Source organism: Triticum dicoccoides, chromosome 1A (assembly GCF_002162155.2).
Source record: "Triticum dicoccoides isolate Atlit2015 ecotype Zavitan chromosome 1A, WEW_v2.0, whole genome shotgun sequence".
Classification (NCBI taxonomy): Eukaryota; Viridiplantae; Streptophyta; class Magnoliopsida; order Poales; family Poaceae; genus Triticum; species Triticum dicoccoides.
Genome location: NC_041380.1, coordinates 518950583 through 518958719, shown reverse-complemented (window position 1 = coordinate 518958719; position 8137 = coordinate 518950583). Strand labels below are relative to the sequence as shown.

General features: G+C 39.8%; 1 long non-coding RNA gene across 1 annotated transcript; it reads left to right on the top strand.

Moving 5' to 3' along the window:
* The first annotated feature begins 2946 nt into the window (after positions 1-2946).
* Positions 2947-5725, top strand: LOC119284992. The gene is made up of 2 exons (XR_005139308.1): positions 2947-3798; positions 5083-5725. It is a non-coding gene; the product is annotated as an uncharacterized LOC119284992 (long non-coding RNA).
* The last annotated feature ends 2412 nt before the right edge of the window (positions 5726-8137 follow it).

Genomic DNA, 8137 nt, shown 5'->3' with positions numbered 1-8137 from the left:
CAGTTCCTTCTGTGGCTAAAACTTTTTCAACCTTTTTTACTCTATAATTGAACTCTCTAGACATTAGGTTTTCATTGCCTTAGTACTTATCAGCTCTTGCAGATACTGACTTGGAAATGATATAACTGCAGTTTGGAACCGGCGTTGTTGTCCTCCATCATCCATACCTGACTCTAGACAGGCTTTACTTGTTCCCACTCATCGTTTCATCCATGCTTTAGCTATTTATAAGCAGCATTTCCCCTAACATTTTTTTTATAGAAACGGTCTCTTGCTCGCTGCAGGTTGTAGTTGACAAACTCCTGTCCAGCCTGATGATGAATCCGTCTACTGATCTTCGAAATCCACAGTGTCGTTTCAATTCATTGCAACTTACATAACCTATAAATTATCTTACTAGACAATATTTTAAATACAGATTCATATGCAGCACGAATATATAGGATGATCCAGAGCTTTCAACTAATGGCACATCCTACAACCGAAAAAGACTCTTACCTTCCTTTTTTTTAATTTCATTTAGTTACTTGGCCATCTCTCTGATATAGGTTTTTGCCCCTGCCCTTCCTATGGTTGCAGATTTTTCTTTAGCCCAGGCCATGTGGGCAATGACTAAACTCTTGATCCCTGTGTTTTATTGGTATTCTGCGTGTGTGGGTTGGCAATATATAATTGTTATTAGGAGTTTGGGCCCAAACCTTTGCTCTGTACATGGAGTCAGGTCAGTGTCTCGTAGACGGTCTGTTTGTTTCATTTGTTATCGCCGCCTCTACAATTTGGCTTGCAGGACTGGATCTTGATCTGGTCGGGAAGTAAAGCTCCATGTGGGTTGTGAACGTATGGTGAAGGGGACTCGAGGCAGGTCAGTTTCCCATGTTTCGTCACATTGGTTTACTGGATTCCTCATCTGTGCTTGGTGACGTCAGATTTGAGTGGCTATACATTAAGTTCTTCGATTTATGTTCGCCTGATGGCTGTTTGGGATCTTCGTTCGGAATCTTCTTCAACCACAAAAACTTGCACCTGGACTTCATGCCTGTTTCAACTGATTTACCAGATTTCACTATGGTCTGACTTTCCTTGAAGAAACTTTAAGTATGCTGATTATATTTGGGCCGTTCATTGATTTGCATTGTTGGAGGTTTTATTGCAAGATTGTAGAGTTGGATAGTCAGTTAGCGCGGGGACTTGGTGAAGCAAATGGACTCCCTTGATGGTTTTGACTTCTGATTAGTGATCCTGAAGCATGATGGTTTTTGTGGTAGTTTTCAGTTTGAACTTGCATTCAGTGGCCTCATATCTTTGGTGCAGCTTGGAGCTGGTAGTGTGCACATCTGATTCTTTCAACTGTCCTGAATCATCTTACTTCGTTTCTGCTGTGCCACCTTACTGGTTACGGTATCTTCTTCAACTTGCATGTGGTTTGGATGGAATATGATCTCATCTTTTGCTCGAATCAAGAAAATGCTAGAAGTCTCAAACAAAGGTCCAGAATGGAAATATCAGTTCGTACTCAGTTTGTATAGCAGATTATCAAAGTTTGATTTGGCTATTAATTACCGGGTTACCATACTGTTTCAGGAAGTTTGGTTTTGATATTTGGCTGCTTGTATCTTTCAACTTGCAAATTTATCACCTAATAGGAAGTAAAGATCGCATGTACATGAGCTCTAAATGCAGTAAAAATGTTAAGCATATTATATGAATATATGAATTGGTTATACTTGGATTTGTCGGTCTACTATTCTACATACTCTTGTCCATGCATTCTTTAGTTTGCACATAATTTATAACTGAAAGATCCCACCCTCGCATTTGTGTTGGTTTAACAGTAGTGGCCTCCTGTAGTTTGGTAATATTGATGACTTGATACTTGGCTATTAAATATGTTAGGAGTATAAAACAATGGAGAGTTGAAGGTTCTGAACAAATATTTTGCCCTGAACACTCGTTGGTATGGAGTTGATTTTCAGAAGTGATGTTATTCTCATTGGTGCTTCTCCTGTGAGATCTGGAAATCTTCAATGCATCTTCTCGGTTTGCTGGGGAACTTCCTACGTTAAATTGACAAATAGCAAAACAGTCTGGCTAATTTGATGATTCTTAAACACTCTGGCAAATTTGATGATGAATCCCGCTGATTACTTTCAACATACGGCAGTTTGTTTCCTACTTCATTCATCCTGGATTTAAAGACACAAAGCGCTCACACATCTCTACGGTCTTCCAATGGCTCATTTGATCTCTTTACAGCAAGCTGCTAATTTGATCTGGATTATGGAATCTTCCATTACATATATTCTGATTAAATATATAATTTCATAGCGTTTACACATCTGACAGTCCTCTAATGGCTAATTTGACCTTCTTTTCGGCCGAACTGCTAATTTGATATGGATTATGGAATCTTCAATTACGTAAATCTATAATTTCATGGCGTTCACACATCTGACAGTCCTCTAATGGCTAATTGACCTTCTTTTCTGGTGAACTGCTAATTTGATCTGGATTCTGAATCTTGAACCACATATTCTCTTTAATTGGCAACTAGCAAAAGTACTAATTTGATGATTCCTGTCGAGACAAACCCATTCTGTTTCATACTACATAATAAATCCTATATAGGTTTCAAAGACACGTAAGTATCTGTTCACACATCTTATGGGTCCTCTGACCCTGTCTGTATAAACTACGAAAGCTTTCTCAATGCAAAGATTTGAATCTCGCTCATCCCACTAGATAAATTAGTTACTGCCATTCAGGTTTTGGAATTTATGGCATTCTTTGTTTGCGCCGCATGTCAGTTTTATGATGTTGTGAAAACGTTGTGTGAATATTTATTGCCAATCGTGTGTCGTGCCAATGCTGCCTTCGGTTGATTGCGTGGCTTGTATGGTTAGCTGTATTCTGTGTTTAAGTAGGAGTAGTTTAACACTGCCTTTGCCGGTCCCAAGCCCGGATGAGAAAATGTGGAGGGGACTGCAGTTAGCTCCTCTGTATCCTTTGCATTAGAACTGTCATGGTCTCCTAATATTTTACATTGAGTAGCAGTGAATAAAGTGAGTAGAAGTTGCACAGGCTGTCTAGTCGAATCACGAATCGTCACACAATGTGGTGGCAAGTTCTGGAATGCATCCTTTGCTATGAAAAATCTGGTCAAGTGTAATTTGTAGTCGGTCAGACTGTCCTCCAGGAACTTACTGATTCCTAGCTGTACAAGGTCAGTGTTTTAATTACGTAGGTCATGGTAGTCAAGCAAATATGGCCAGCTTGTCCAAATTAAAGAAGCCAGAAGCATACCTAAGGCAGCCATATCTCAGTAGAATGCTTAATAAAGCACTTCTGATTATGATATTTTACTAATTAAATTTGCTTTCACATTAATTTGCACATTACAAGGATGCAACGAGACATCCATTTTCATTCTGTAGAAGCCTTAAATAGGAACACCACTATCTGCAATTCATAATCTGGGTTAAATTAGAGTCTGTAGGTAATGGAAGCCTGACCTGCAGTATGCAAGCAAGTGGGGATGGTTCAGAGTTCCATGATAACTCCAGTTTCAGTAAACTAGCAGGTATGGTTTGCATGACTGATCCTGATACTGAACTTGGATGGGCGTGGCAATCATAGCAGTGATTCAGGGGCAGGGACATACGTACATTATCTGATTTGCGCCCATAAGAAAGTCAGAGATGCAAATATGGTGGTTCATTTTCGGAGTAGGAATACAGGTCCTACAAAACTGAAGCTTCAACTGCTGAAAGCCTCAACAGGCGAAGGCTATCCTACGGTCAGGTGAACAACCTCTAGAGACAAAGCTGCGCCCTTCATCACCTCGTGTGTAGAGGTTCATTTTAGTACAGTCAAGCTTTGTGCAGTAGATGTCGCTGCAGTTTGGGTTGTTTACAGATTTCCGACCAGAGTTTGCCTCGTCTCATAATTTCATCGCGCTGGTATCTTAAATCGTGTCAGCGCAGATGTGTCTTTTCTGTTAATATTGCTGAATCTTTGCGAGTAGAACGTCCGCAGCTGTTTGTCGAGTGGGTGCTGATGTCCTGAAACTGTGGGTTATGCAGCATAAGTGACCTGTTTTTCCTTTCTAATGAAGCATAGGACTTTCTTCAAGAGGTAAATACATCATGGGTCATAGAACTTGCATGTAACGGTCAGTTTGGTATATAAACTTATAAAATACGTGTTTTTGTCAGCGAACTTGTCCGATAATTCAAATACCGATGCTTCCTCCCATATCCAGCCGTATCTCGCGCTTCCCTGGCGTGCCAGATTTTTTCTTCAGAAAACAGCCTTGCATTTTTTTATTGACGCACACAGAGTCCCTCAAATAAAATGAAAAAAAGGAGGGGCTGGTGGTTTAAATGTAATTTACATACATTCATTCTGAATTATATTTTTTTCTAGATTTTTGGACTAAAAATATTTGAATTCAAACAAAAAATTAGTTCATTTGTCCAAAAAATTACATGCATTCATACTACACTATATTTTCTGTTATCTATATTTTAAGATTTAAAATTATTTGAATTCAAACAAAAATTTCGTTGATTTGTCCCAAAGAATTTACTCATTCTACACTATATTTTCTTTAATCTTGATATTTATATTTAACATTATTTGAATTGAAAAAAACATCGTTGATTTTCCCAAAAAAGTTACGTACATTCATACAACACTATATTTCCTTTTCTTCTGGATTTTTTATATTTAACACTGGTCGAATTCAAACAAAAATTTCGTTGATTTGTCCCAAAGAATTACGTACATTCATTCTGCGCTTTACTTTCTTTCTCTGGATTTTTTATATTTAACATTGTTCGAATTCAAACAAAAATTTAGTTGATTTGTCCCAAAGAATTTACGTACATTCATTATGCGCTAAACTTTCTTTCTATGGATTTTTATATTTAACATTATTCAAATTCAAACAAAAATTTAGTTGATTTGTCCCAAAAATGTACGTATATTCTTTCTGCATTATGTTTCCTACTATTATTTACAATGTTTTAGAGTCATATTTCACTTTATGATGCAATTCTAATGCCTTTTCTCTTATTATGCAAGATTTATATTGAGAGGAAGTCGGCAACCGGAATTCTGGATCTGAAAAGAGCTACACAGAGATAGCTATTCTCCGGAGCTTTAAATGATCTAAAAATTAACAAAGATTTATTTTAGAATTAATAAAAAAATACTAAAAGAAGAATCACCAGGAGGGACCCCACCAGAAAACCACAAGCTCAGGTGGGGCGCGCCACCTAAGCTTGTGGACCCAACAGCAGGCCTTCGTGGCCCCCTTCTATATGAAGCCTTTTTCCCTAGAAAAAAATTAGAAGAATATTTTCGGGACGAAGAGCTGCTGTCTCGAGGCGGAACCTAAACATGAGCACTTTGCTCTCTGGCAGAGCGATTTCGCCGGGGATACTTCCCTCCGGGAAAGGAAAATCGAAACTATCGGCATCATCAATGTTCCTCTCATCGTGGGAGGACTCATCTTCACCAGCACCATCTCATCTCAAACCCTAGTTCATCTGTTGTATTCAATCTTTGTCTCCAAATTTTAGATTGGTACATTTGGGTTGCTAGTAGTGTTGATTACATCTTGTAGTTGATGCTAGTTGGTTTATTTGGTGAAAAATTATATATTTAGATCCTCAATCATATATTATACTTCTCTGATCTTGAACATGAATATGATTTGTGAGTATTTCCGTTTGTTCTTGAGGACATGAGAGAAGTCTTATTATAAGTAATCATATGAAGTTGGTATTCGTTCAATATTTTGATGGTGCATATGTTGTTATTCCTCTAGGGCGTGTTTGGTTACCCGACTCGCATCCAGCTTGCATCCCCTGTGTAATAAACCGGGTGTTTGGTAGACTACACACGTAACTAGGCCTGGCCCGACTAATGCAAATAGGGCTCCCAAGCCAGGCTGAGCGGATAAGCAGGAATCCTCTGTTCCTTGCATGCAGGCACGAGCTGGTGCAAACCTCCTACACCCACCTCTCCAATCCCATCGCGCGTTCAACTTCACGCTGGGATAGCGATTCCCCTTCACCACAACTCCCTCATTTGCGTTTCTGGCTCGCTCTCGCCCTTGTGCACACCACCGCGGGCCTCCGCCGCCATTGCTCCCCATCACATCTCCTCTACTCCATGCGCGAGGCACCTGCCAGATCAGATCCGACACCGATTTTCTTCCCTGTGGCGTCCCCCGACTTCCTCGATTCCTCCTCCGCCGGTTCTCAGATTGCCCATCGCTGCCACCTTCTGATCCTTCGCCTCCTCATCCGACTCGCCCCTCGTTGAGATCCAGGGAGTGGACCTCACCACACCTCTTCTATTTCTCTGTTATCGGTGTTGGGAGGTGATAGCCGGTCTCCTCTCCAATTTCTTTCTAGCGGGACAAAATTAAAAATATAAACATTTAGACTTTCCCTTCTACTAGAGGATTGATGATGATAGATATTTGATGCCAAAGATGTTGTGTTTTGTATCACTTTACACCTTTCCTGATACTCCTAGTTTGCATCTCATATCATTTAGAAGTTATTTTTAGGAACTTCTAATGCAGTCTACCAAACAACGTCTCTTGTATACAACAATTGTTATGCACATATATCCTACAGTCCACCAAACACACTTCTCACCTCATCCTTGTATCATCTCAATCAGGCCAGGGTCAGCCAGGATCCCCCATACGAAGCAGGCAAAAGTTGTCCAGGCAACCAAACACGCCCCTAGTGGCGTCGTGTGAATGTCGACTACATGACACTTCACCATGTTTGGGCCTAGGGGAAGGTATTATGGAGTAGTAAGTAGATGATGGGTTGCGAGAGTGACATAAGCTTAAACTCTAGTTTATGCACTATTCCATAAGGGGCTGATTTGGGTCCATATGTTTCATGCTATGGTTAGATTTATCTTAATTCTTCTTTCATAGTTGTGGATGCTTGCGAGAGGTGGTAATCATAAGCGGGTTGTTTGTTCAAGTAAGAACAACACCCTAACACCCGTCCACATATCAAATTATCAAAGTAGTGAATGCGAATCAACTAAACATGATGAACGCAACTAGATGATCCACGTGTCCTCAAGAACGTTTTACTCACTATATGTAGTACATTCGGCTTGTCCTTTGCTACAAAAAAGATTGGCCACCTTGCTAAACCTTTGTTACTATTGTTACTTGCTACGAATTATCTTGCTATCAAACTACATGTTACCAATACTTACAACAGCAGAAAATACCTTGTTGAAAACTGCTTATCATTTCCTTCTGCTTCTTGTTGGATTTGACACTCTTACTTATTGAAGGGACTAAGATTGATCCCATATACTTGTTGGTCATTAGCCCGCGGAAGGATTACCAAATTATGAAATGGCATGATATGGATATGTCACTTATGTTTCCATGAGTGGTTAAAGAAACTTGTCATGGTTAGTTTGCCCCAAGAATTAAACATATGAAACAAGTATAAAATACCTTCGAATCTGTTTGCCGGCTACCACATCATTAATTCCCTCTCGTCGGCATGAAATCATCAGCAGCCGGGGCATTTGCCACCTCTTGAGCACCGCGTTGGTTTTCCCTTAAAGAAGAAAGGGTGATGCAGTAAAGCAGCGTAAGTATTTCCCTCAGTTTTTGAGAACCAAGGTATCAATCCAGTAGGAGACCACGCACGAGTCCCTCGCACCTACACAAACAAATAAAATCCTCGCAACCAACGCAATAAAGGGGTTGTCAATCCCTTCACGGTCACTTACGAAAGTGAGATCTGATAGATATGATAAGATAATATTTTTGGTATTTTTATGATAAAGATTAAAAGTAAAGAAAGCAAAATAAATAGTGCCAGAAATAGCTTGTTGTCGGAAGATTAATATGATGGAAAATAGACCGGGGGCCATAGGTTTCACTAGTGGCTTCTCTCATGAGCATAAGTATTATGGCGGGTAAACAAATTACTGTTGAGCAATTGACAGAATTGCGCATAATTATGAGAATATCTAGGTATGATCATGTATATAGGCATCACGTCCGAGACAAGTAGACCGACTCCTGCCTGCATCTACTACTATTACTCCACACATCGACCGCTATCCAGCATGCATC